Source organism: Cyanistes caeruleus, chromosome 1 (genome assembly GCF_971803275.1).
Source record: "Cyanistes caeruleus chromosome 1, bCyaCae1.hap1.1, whole genome shotgun sequence".
Classification (NCBI taxonomy): domain Eukaryota; kingdom Metazoa; phylum Chordata; class Aves; order Passeriformes; family Paridae; genus Cyanistes; species Cyanistes caeruleus.
Genome location: NC_141701.1, coordinates 28,939,551 through 28,952,423, shown reverse-complemented (window position 1 = coordinate 28,952,423; position 12,873 = coordinate 28,939,551).

Genomic DNA, 12,873 nt, shown 5'->3' with positions numbered 1-12,873 from the left:
ATAACCTTGAAGTTAATTTTTAATACAGGAATCATAATTAATTAAAACTGCAGAAATTAATTTTGAGCTAAATGCATACCTCAGGTACCCCAAGACAAGGATGCATTTAAAATGAGAAGCAAATAAAATCCATTACATAGACAGAAATTACAGACAGAATGAAATTTAAACAAGTAATTACTTGAAATACAAAAATGTAATATATATGTTATTTTAAAATAAGTTAGATAAATTATTTTTCCACTTTCTTTTCCCATCTTTCTAAATCTTGTGGAAGGACACATGCCTCAGGCACACTCCTGAACTATTTCCTTTCTGATAAAAGGGTCTTTCTGTTTCAAAGGCTGTATGGTCAGTAATATACGTAAAGCTGTTTCACATTCAGGAGGAGTAAAGCTTTTGATTTAGTACAGTGTTAATGTTAGGAAAGATGTTTAATCCTCAAGTTTTTGAAGTGTCTTTACTGTCAGATATTACCCTATATCAGTATGCAACATTCACTTTCAAAAATGTCTGCTACCTTCTTTTTATTTTCTTTTTTTTTCTCATTTTTGTAACAAGCTAAATATAAAAAATAAAAAGCAAGCCAAGTTATTTTCTTGGTTAGTATTAGCTCACTTCCAAGGGACCTGTTAGGGGGTTATCAGTTGTCCTGTGTTGGCTGGAACAATCCTGGTGTGCACCCCCTTTTTTTGACATCTTCAGGCACTGTTTTCTTCCAGGGCTGAAAGGCTGCATAGCCTGCTCCTGCCTTTGCCACCTTACATGCTCCATGGGGTACCCTCTGGGATACTTTCTTGGAGAGTGTTGTGTGGGTGTTTCAACTACTAAAATCAGATTTCCCCATCTCTAACTACAGGACATGGTAACAGAATAAAAGTGCAGAGAAACTCCTCTAGCCCTGTAATCTATTTGGTGTACACCATGGTTGTTCCCCTCCATCTTATCTGCCTAACACCTCTCCTATGCCAGCAGATTAGTTCCCATGCAGCACTAGTGTGGACAGGGCCTGGAAACAGTGGAAGAGGGGCAGAGAGAGAGAAAACCTTCCCTCTTCCTCTAATTTGTGGGGACCCAGCAACAGAGCCTTTCCTTCTAATTGCAGCAAGCCACAGCAGTGCTGAAACACTCTGCTCCCTTATTCAGTGCTGTGCTGCTGCCACCACTTTTTGACTTATCATAGCACTTATATCAATGAGTCCCAATCATAATTTTTAAAAATGGGATTATTTTACTGTCCTCAGTTCCTCAAACTGGTGACCAGACTTTAAGAGCTGATGAAGAAACATTAATGAAGAACCAAATTTTTTATGTATCCATCAATCTGCAGTGTAACAGCTGAATTGCTGATTTGTGTTTTTCCTTCTTTGCTAGATCCTTTTCCTCCCCTTCCCCACTGGCTGCACTGTATAACCATACCACAGAGATGTTAATGTAATTACTGGGCAAGACAAATCAATGCAGGCTTTGAACTGCCTGGGTGTTATGTTCATGCCCTCTTTTCTGGGGCAGCCCTTGTACAGCCAGTGCAGGGAAGCAGAAATGTGCTCTCTAGTCACCAAGCCCTCAAAGGACTAAAGCAATGCAGGAGATCATTTTACCATTATAGTGGTAGTGATACAGTAGTTACAATGTCTGCCCATAATTCTGCTGTAAAATAATATACTTCAGGACTTCCCAATGCAGCTACAGAAAGTGTTCCACTTTTTGCTTGAGGCTGATTTTATGACATCGAAGCAAATCCTTAAAGAACTTAAGATGATAATTGGGTTGGGTTTAATTTATGAGAAGTCTTTCTTGTGTTTAAGAGAGTGATTAAGGATTTGCTTTGTATAAGCTCACGTGTCTGACTGCTGGCATCAGAGTCAGGTATTGCTTTGTCTTTGTTTTAGAGTGAGAAGCTTGTGCCTCTGGGCCTGATGCTCTGAACCACCTTGTTTGACAGCATCCATCAACCATGGACACAGCTTGAGGGGCAAATAGTCATGGAAGGTGCCAAACATGTCTGTCCCAGGCTTTTTCCATCTTTCTCTTATGCTGGTAAACATTCCAACACCGCCTTCCTGAGAAGGTGCCTTAACAGGGAGCAAGGGCTATGGAGACAGCTGGTGTTATTTTAACCACAAGAATTGGTATATTCAACTGAGACTGTGATGTCCAACATTTAGCTGGTGTAATTTTATATACACATAAGCCTGGGCTTAGTAGAGCTGCTGCCTTGCATGAAGAAAGAAAAAAAAAAGGATGCTCTTCCAGTAACTTTTTTACAAAAAGAGGAAGAGCAGCAGAAGGTCATCAAAGATTGTATCTGGGGTTGCAGAGACTGCCCTTTGAGAGAAATTCCTGTAGGGTATTTCCATGTCAGCTCATTCCTTGTGTGTACTTGTTATGAAAACTATTATTTTTCCCAGCATTGAGAATTCAAATTCTATTTTTGTGACATAGTTTTGTATTTTTTGCCATTTCAGAAGCTCTATCCCTGTAAAACATTACAGTTTTCTGGTGCTGAAATGCCAGAAGGATTTGTAGTGACTTTCACCAAACCACCTGAAAAGTAGGTCAGTAGCTATACAATTTCAAGAGAACTGCAATGCTACAGCAGAAATGGAGTTAATCCTGATGTATATGATGGATATGCCTCCTAACCTCACTGCAGGGGACAGTGTGGACATAAAAATATCTTCATTAATCTTTTCTCAACTGGTTATTTCCAAAGGAGAGGGCCTCATGATATTTTCTTTTTCATTAAATACCACAGGGCCAAATCTGTTGAGCTTGTTTGTTCAAACAGAGGCATCTAAATCCAGATTTAGCCCATAAACTCTCATGAGAGGAAAATGAAATTTCATGGTAAGAAGAAGAATATGTAATAAAACATGGTTTAAATTAATTTTTATCTGGAATTCCTCTTCCCAAAGTAAACCTGCAATTAGCTATATTTAGATAAAGGACAAACCTCTCATGGTGATGGTTCAGCTAAATGTGTGGATTTAGGTCTAAGCAGCTACACAAAGTCACTGTTAAAACCCTGCAGGAAAGCCCTGGTGTGTTCTGACTTAGTGAGTTTCCCTAGAGCAGTTCTTCCTGGCTGTATTTCATTTCAGACTCGGTTTGTTGCTTTTAAATAGCTATTTTTAAAATTCTGAAATCTCTTTATAGCTAGCAGACAGAAAGCGTAGGCTGCAGGCAGAGGAATGGGTAGGGAAAAGGAGGGAAGGAGGGAGAGCAGATCTGAAGTATGTCAGAATTAATGCAAATATTACATAATATAACATGTAAACACTTCAAAAACAATGTTAAAGCCTTTTTAGACTGAACTGACACCAGAGAACAGAGCAGGGGTAAGCACACTAAACTCACATATACTGCATGGAATCCCACCCAGAACAGTTCCCACTGATCTATAAACCCTTGGACTAATGTGATGAAAAAAGGCAAATTATGTGTCAATAACTAAAAATAAAAATAGAAATATCCAAGTAACTATAGGTTGCCTCAGATGGGGACTGATGGGGAGATGAGGGATTATACAAAGGATTTTGGTGGCCTCTTAGGTGGTGGGTAAACATGAGCTCCTAATGGGATGCATGCCTTCAGAGGACTAACAGCAGGCTGCAAGAAGCAGGAGATGACAGGAAGAAACACAGCAGTAACCAACCCACTACTCAAACAGCATCCAGACTTCAAAGGCTGCGTGTCAGGAGGGTGATGGGGGAATGGCAGCAGAGCCGCTGCTGGTGCTGCTGGGGCCATCAGCAGGGCGGGGGTGCCGAGGGCTGTGACAGTCTGATGGCCCTGAAAGGTTTTGTCCCAGTGAAGAGGGGACTGCACTGGTGAGAAGAGGATCAGATGACACTGCTGAGAGGGAAAGGCAGGAGTGAGAGGACCACAGCTGTCCTCCAGGGCTTTTCTTTGGGTGAGGGAGCTGGAAATATCTATAAAAAAATCTAATTAGCTTGTAAATGAGGAGATAGCTGAAGTGATCTGTCACAGGCTATAAATAACACAGTCCAGAAAACAAAGTTCTAACAAAGGCTTTATGGGTGGAAGCTGGAGCTGAGTAAGTTCAAGCTAAAAATAAAATGTAGATCTTGACCAGTGAAGCACCTTATGACAGGATGTGGTTAGCTTCTCTCTTGCATTTAATCTTTAAATCAGGATTAGATTTCCTTCCTTAAAAAAATTCTCACATTCAGTCAGCAGAGAGTTGTTCAGCACTGTGTTCCCAGGGCAAATGGTAAAATCCTAGAGAGTTATGTTGAAGCCTGCAATGATGCACCCTGGACTTAAAACCTGTGACTTTGGAATAACCACCCTTGAGCAATATGTGATTAGAAGGGTTGCAAATGTGTATTAATTAACACTGAAAAGCTAATCAAAGTGGGTTGGTAAATCAAGCAACCATAAAGGACAAACTATAAAAGCAAGTTAAGTTTCAGCACTAGAAAGCATGTAGGAAAGGAAAGTGTTTCCAGAGAGTAATATTTCTCCTTCAAAACAACCCTATGTAAGATAATTAATTTAATTTAATAATTAATTTAATGTAGGCTTTTTGTGGCTAATGCATACTTAAAAGTTCCTCACTTGTGCACAGGTACATGAATTGCAAAACATCCATGGAGTGTAGGCCTATGTGGGGTTACAGAATTGACATCAGGCTGTATATTTTCAGCACAGTCACACACTGAAAGCAGAGATGAGACTTGGGTCCTTCTCCTTCGCAGCAAGATTTTTCTTTGAATGGAGGATGTCAGTTTCTGTGAGACACAGCTGAATGGCTCCAGCTTTGCCCAGCTGAGACAGGCTGCAGATGAATTTGCTATAGGAATGTAAACCTTGGAAGCATGTAGATGCTTGTGAAATCCTCTTGGGATTTCGTCCCTAGTGTCTTAATGCGTCTGGTTAATTGTCAAGTGCCAAGTTTACATTCATCAATTAAATGAGAATGATTACAAACTGTCTCACCCATTGTCACAGAGGCAAAGGTTCCTTTCAACTCTAATAAATTAAATTAAATTGGCTCAAACCCTGCAACCCTAGACAGATTGGCTTTATGTTGTGAGGCATTAGTTTGATTGACACCTGTCTGGTTGACTGGGAATGGTTACCAGAATGAATAGAATCAGACAATGGGGTTTTGTGTGTTATGGGAGGGATTTTATGTGAATAGGCACAACATCACCTTCTCCAGGCAGCACCTGGGAGAAGCATCCAACCAGTTATGTAGCACCAGTGGCTTTAGGTTATAATACAGGAGTCTTATGAAGCCCTGAACATGTAGATAAATGTGTGCAAATATTATCATTGTTTTTTCCTCCATCTAATTTCAGTTATCAAGCAGGAAACCCTGTGTATTTGCAGAGATCAGCAATTCAGTGACAAAACGTATTTCATGTATGAGTTTTTCTCCACGATTCTTCCCAATTAGCAAACGCTGGGGTGACCATCAACACCTAGAATTTAACTTTATTGCCAGGAAGGGGATCTAAGTGATCTTTAACTTGTCTGTGTGTTTTTAAAAGTCTTTTACATCGTAACAGCTGCCTGCCCATCAGATCTTCGTGTTTTTTAATAGTTTCATCAGATCTGCAAATGTAAGCCCCTACACAGCATCACTGGTAAATCAGCTTTGCTAAACCTCATGTACCCTGCATTTACTCTAAGGAACTGCTGCAACCTTGCATTCAGCATAGGGAAGCTGTACTGCCACACCAAACACCACATGATTGTGTTCTGGTAGCAGATGGTTGCACAGAATAATGAAATGGTTTGGGTTGGAAGTGACTTAAGATGATGTAGCTCCAGCCCCCCTGATTTGGGCAGGGACACTTTTCACTAGGCCAGATTTCTCAGAGCTTCATCCAACCAGGTCTGGAGCACTTCCAGGGCTGGGACACCCGCAACACCTTTAGGAACCCTGTGCAGAAAGTAATTGTCTGGGAGCAGTTCATCATCAGTGTTGCCAGTTTGGCTACCCAATAGTACAAATCAAGATGGTTCTACTTAGTCCATTAAGCATTCTTTCTCCTGAGGCTCTGGCATGTTGGACTTTTGAGAGGAATAGGAAAAGCTTGAAGGAAGAGGCGCACATTTTTAAAATTTACTCAAATATTTCAAAGGCGCCTTTTGCTAACATGCTGTGTAGTTGAATTACACAGCTGTGTGATTCAAAATACAGTTAAGCTGGCTGCAATTTTGCAAATATTTAAAATTGAGGGTGGATAGCAAGGGAACTGAATGTCTCTGGTTATAGGCAGGTCATATCCTAACTGTATAAGAAAGGCCTAATATTCTGACTTGCTCTTATAAATTTAGATACAAAAGAATTCAAGGTAACAAGAATCAAAAACAGGTCAATAAGAAGGAATATACAAATAATTTCATCATGTAGATATAAGTGATTGACAGCTAAATGTATTTAGCATTCTGTTTTCTGGGCTAGTCCTTGTAGTTTACCTCATCCTGAGAAGTTTTAGTTCAGATTTAATTGAAGCACTGTTTTCTGGCCTCTCTTTCTAGAATCTTTACTTGAGCAGTGTCACTTCTGTCTTCCTTCCTTTCAATGCTTTTGGTGTGGTTCTCACAGCAGAGGCACAGGTGGATATAACCATCAGCAAAAGCCTCCAGTGAGGGAGCAGGAGCAGCCTGTGCCAGCAGTTTCAGAAGGACTGGTAGCAGATGGGGGTGAGGGTGGATAATGCTGCTTCTGGTTTTTCTCACTCTGAAGATAAGGGCTCTTTCTTATAAATTCTGCTTCTTTTCTCAGTCCTGCAAGCACAGCAGATTTCAGTGTTTTGCTGCTGACTTGTCCATGTGCTAGACTGTCATATCAGTCAGTGAGAATGGTTTGTACAGCAAAACAGCTGGCACTGGAGATCCTGTGTCTGTAACATGTGAAGAAGCTGTGTTTTTACATAGCTGCTGATATGATTATGTAATGACACCAGAAGTTTATGTCTTGAGTCTAGAGAGATGTTTAGGAGACACCATCTTCAAAGTTTCTTTTTGAGGCTGAAAGATGAAAAAACCCAACAAAGACAGAAGTGGCTTGGGTCCAGCCTACATTTCACTACAGAGAAGCTGTGCCTTAGTGGCTGGTAAGATGATATGTCTGTTCTGACAAGGGTAGGGGTTTTGGCATCTGTGCTAGAAATTATTTTTTGTGGGTAGCATAGTACACAGAGAACTAGAGCCATTTTTATCTTCCCAGACTAAGTCATGGATAGAAATTATGAAGTATATGCTTTTCTTATTATATTGGCATATGCATGTTCTCCTCCAGATGAAATTGTATAACGAGACATTAATTCAGTTTTTGTATATTAAATTTGTGACTGCAAGGATGGAAGAATAGCTTCTGACAGTGCCAGCACCTAGATGCAAAGAAATGATCAAAATATTTTTCTAATTTTCAGTATCTAGCATGCTTCATACATTTCTGTTCAATACTATATTCCAGCTGTAATTCATAAATTATTTCAGTTGTATTCCCTTCTTTAATGATAAAAGCACACTCCTTGACAAAAGCAGTATATTCCATTTTGAATCAATTAATTTTATGTGTACGTCTTGAGCCACAGTAAGATATATGTGGAATAATTGTCTTCTCTAACACCCAACATAATTATAACTACATGAGGACTGTTTTGACAATGTACTTTATCATCGGGACTTATTTTCCTGTCACACACTCAGAGGGTAATTTGATGACCATGCAAACAATTAATCACCTAGAAATGAATAAGGAAAACTTTCTCAACAGTCCAGAGATTTCATTTCCCTCACAAGCCCATACATAGCAACAGCAGGTAGGTACCAGTGCCACAGGTATCAAGTGTGAGATGGTGGGGAGAGGAGCAGAAGATTATTGCTCCCCTTTTTCTCCAAACACCTATAGATTCCTCGGCTGGACCATCTGAATCAAGGAACAAAAGTGGTGAGTTACATCATGCAACACAAGTTGCTGCCAGACACCCATGAAGAGAGGTTTTTAATCCATCAGGCCATTGTTATTTGATGACATAAATGTCTGAAATAGCTGATGTGCCAAGGTGGATGTACCGAGTATCTGCCTTGGTATGAAGATGCACGTGCCCTTGACTTGGCTTCACTAACAAGGTGGCATGCCCCCTGTCAGCCCCTGCCTCATGCAATCTCCTCCTCCGTGTCCTCACCTGGCCCTGAATGCTGCACATGTTCACAAAAAGATGAAGAAAGCGGTGGTTCTTTTTGACTGTTATAGGCAGTGGCTGCTCTATAAAAAGACTTCTCTCAAGACTATGCAGAGCAAGAAAGACAGGGTGAACTATTCAAACTGAAATCTAAATGCAGAGCAGGTCTCTAATTCTGGAACCCTGAAGGTTCACACTTGCAGGATCAACACATTTGTGCCTTGTATCTGCAGTGATGTCAGGAAGACAGAAAATGCATTAAAGTTTAATGCATGCAAGTCAGGACACCAATGTGCTGTGGATGGAGGTTGTGCTGCCTGTCCTGTGGCACACCTGCAGCATAGTGTTGTGGTGGGGGAGGAATTTCAACCTGCAATGAATCTGCTAGAGATGTAAAGCAGTATGTAGGAGCCTGATCCTCTGCAGAACTTAGGCAAGTGTCTGGGGGTCCTCCCACTGCAGTAAGGGAGGTCTCAAATATTGCAGCTGGAGGACAGAAACTTTGGTCCTGAATTGTCTAAACTTAATCAAAACTTGTCTTGGATTTGGGGTAGAAAATCCCAATTCTTTCTCTTGAGTTTCTCCCATTCCTGCTACTGTCAGAAAAGCACTGCAGGGAGTAAAAACAGGGAACAGGTCCCTGAAGAGCCTAAGATAAACAGAGTTGTAATGGCAGAAATAGAGACGTGGAGAACACTGTGTATGAATTCACCTTTAGGCTCAAAGACCAAGACTGGAAACTATTGAATATGAGATGTAAAAGAGCTTTGTTTTGTTTAGAAAAATGCATTTCAGCAGAGATAAGCAGAAAGGCAGTATTTACCATGGGAATGAAACTACCAAAGATAATTGTTACCTTTCCAAAGACAGAAATTCACAAAACTGTACTAGTGCTGTGGTTTGGTTTGGTTGTTTGTTTTTAATTAGATGCCCAAATAAAATACCTGTATCTAAGGACTGATCCTTTTAATTCCTGGGTTCTCAGTTCAGCTAATGGATTATGGACCTTCACTTTTAAAAGTTATGACTAATTGCACTGTGGATAGTTTAATACACAAAGCCATACAGAAATCTGCTGAAGCAGAATTTGTAACAGAGGTTTTTGCTACTGCAGCAGCAGTTAGCAGGAGTTGAGTGAGCTTAACCCAGTCTGGCAGTGTTTCTGTGAAAAGTGACTGCAATGCAGACATACTCAGAACAGCAAAAGAGGAGTGGCTGCATACAGTGAAGGAGTTAGAGTCTATCCCACATGCCAAAGATTTACTATGATGCTAGGCAATTAATTGCTTAAAACCCAGTATTTTCTGGGGTGTTTCCCCAACATGTTCCTCATTTTTACACACTGAAGACAGCTGGCTTTTTTGTCCCTGTCTGAGCTACACAGCAGTGGAGGGGCTCTGTCAGAGTGCAGTGTGTCTGTAGTGGGTGCATCTAACCCATCCTGGAGAGGGGCCAAGCAGAAGTGATTGCTGAGGCCTCAGGGAGCTTGAGTGGAAGGCAGGGTTCTGTGTCTGGCTGAATCTTTGCAGGCTCCACTGCTGTTGTATTAATTGGCTGTGTAAAGGGGTGTCCTGTTTGGAAAGAGTTGAAGGAGACCTTGAGTAATCTTGGTCTGCCTTGAGAAGAAGCTCAGCTACTTTAAAGTGCTGGTTATCCTGATTTAGGCTGGGATAGAGTTAATTTTCTTCTCAGTAGCTGATAGAGTGCTGTGTTTTGGATTTAGGATGAGAATAATGCTGATAGCACACTGATGTTTTGGTTGTTGCTGAGCAGTGCTTACCCTCACTGAAGGACTTCTCAGCTTCTCATTCTGCCCTGCCAGCAAGGAGACTGGGGGAACAAGAAGCTGGGACCCATGACCCCAATTGGCCAGAAGGACATTCTGTACCATATGGTGTCTTGCTGAGAGATAAAACAGGAGGGAGTTGGCTGGAGGTGGCCCCCTGCTTGGGGACTCACTGGGCATTGTTTCAGTGGGTGGTGAGCAATTGCATTATGCATAATTTCTTTTCTATATTCTTTCATCATTATTACTATTTTCACTTCCTTTTCTGTTCTATTAAACTGTTTGTCTCAACTCACAACTTTTACCTTTATTTCCTTTTCTCTCCCCCACCTCAATGGTGGGGAGTGAGGGAGCAGCTGGGAGGCATGCATTGGCTGCATGCAGGGTTAAACCAATAAACCACCATAAATAAGAAAAACAGAATAGGGAAGCAAAGCCCTTCCTCCCCATCCCTGCTGATGAGGGCACTGAAGTCAGGAACTAACTGCCTGAAAGAGAATTACCAGACAGAGAAGTCTGAGGGGTTTTATATCTATGGAAACCCCCACCCCCCACCCCAAACACTGATTTTTACTGTTGAAATTCTAATGCGCACCAATAAGAGATCAGGATGCTCTCTGGCATTTTTAAGGCTTTTTAAGGCTTTTTGTGTCTTTTAGGGCTGAAACCCCAGAAATTTGTTTAGAATAATACAACAGAAAAGCAAATAAGATCCAGAAATAAATCATTTCTTTATGAGGACTTGTTAATTAATTCTTAATTAAGATGCGGTGTAAAAAGAGTTTGCTCTGTACCCACATAATTTATTTTCTGGAGGCTGCTTCCCTAGATGAAGATGGCAGGGAGAAGCCATTTATATAGTCACAGCCTTACAACTCCTTATGTGTAACTTGTCTTGACTGACAGGATCACTGTACCTTATCCAAACAATATGAAATCAGTTGTTCATCATCTCCTGGAAGATGGAGCTTCCTTTTCTTTAAAGAGAACCATTCTGAGTAGAAAAAGAAATGTTCATTGCAATTTATAAATAAAAGCCATATTTTCTGCATGGATCCTTGTGTTTAGATGCAAATGTAGCCTTTGGCTCAAGCTCCATTAGATGTACAGGGTAGTGCCTCTGAAAAGATATTGCTGATTTCTGCAATATTTGATTTATATATTATGAATTAAAGACAGCTCTACAACACAGCCAATATTTTGGTGTTATAGGCATTTAAACTTGCTGCTAGATATCTTCCTTTGAATTCAGTTTGTATACTCCACTGGGCCTATAGAATGAAGAGATCTAAAGTGTATGTGTACAGTAGAGGCATACTGTTCACTTTGTGTAGATGTCTTTGATTCACAGCAAAAATTATTTTCTTGCAATTGTAAAGCTCAGTCTCTTTGCCAGCTAATTGCTACACCAGCTTATGCTTCACACCATACGGAAACACCCTTTTAAATATGCAAAGAAAAAAAGCTAAAAATAAATCACAGCTGCTGTTAGATGGGGGTTGAAAGATACAGCCAAGGCAGGAGGAAAAAAAAAATAAAAAAAATGAGCTGCCTCAGTTTAAATACAGCTAAACCATTTTTAATATTGAGAAGTTATTTTTCTGTTCTCCAAATCAATATTCATTAATAGTATTCAGAACAGAGAACTTTGAATATAAAACACTGAGATAAAACCAGTAATTTCAACATGCAGTTTCATAGCTGTAATATTTTTGTATGCTGTGTTGCTTTAATGATTGCTGTTATAATTTGTATTTGGCATATGAAGACTGATTTATATTAACACGTTTCTCACTGGTGCGTTCAATTTAAGTTCAAACCTTCCTCTTAACTTATAACAACACACAGCTCTGTAGGTGGAAAAGAGTTATCCCTTTGCATCAGTAATTGCTCCTGACCAGCAATGGTAGCTTGACCTCACCCACACAGGATCAAGTGAATATATTGAGCTCTGATATGTTATCTCTGATTTCCTATAATCAGCAAAGTAGAAATCTGAGAAATATTTCATTGTTTTGTGTGTTTTCCAGAACTGATCTGTGATAAAAATCTGTAATTTATTCCATAGTCACACATATTTTGCACAATTCCCACCTCATCCAAACAGCCATTTTTTTCCTGTATCAGATCTGTGGGTAGCCACAGCACAGGAGTGGCAGTGAGCAAGGGGAAAATAAGATCTTTTACCTCCCACCTTTCATCTTAAACTGCCATAAAACTGCAATATTTGTCTCACTTGAGGAGTCTAAACCAAATATCAGTGTAACCTTCATTTAACTCAAGGTCTTTGTAGGATTTCCCATCCCTCTGTGTAAGAATGGAAAGTAAGGGATGGACCTTGCCTGCTCCTTTCCATTGGTGGCAGCAAGGTTTGCTCAGCCACTGTGGCTCCCCTGCTGCCAGAGAAGGGAGAGAAGGGGTGAGGGTGCAGAGATGGGCCAGGGAGAGGATGGCACAGCTGGGGGGACAGCAGGGCAGGCACCTGTGGGTGTGCACTGACTGTAAAAGCAGCCTTGGTCATGCTATCAGGTAGGAGACTGTGAGCTGGCGTGGCTGAAATGGTCTCACTAAGAAAAGGTTATATTTTAATGCTGATCATTTATTTCCCTGGTCCATCTGCTCTGTTGGGACCTGTGGTGACAGTGTTGAGGGGATGGTGGGGCTAAGATTGAGGGAGAGAAGAGGAAACTACCCCAGCCTCACCATGGAGAAATTAGTCTGGGAACCCATACTGTCATTCATTTTGCTCTTCTCCATCATTCTTCAGGCCCAGCTGATACTGCTGGGAAACAGAAAGCATTCTCTCATAGGCAGTAAGAGAGCTGTTCTGGAAACTATCTTTGCAGTTAAAGAGGGGCAGCAGCATGTTCCAGATTAATAACAAATGTGTGTGAGTTCATCATGGGGACAACCTGG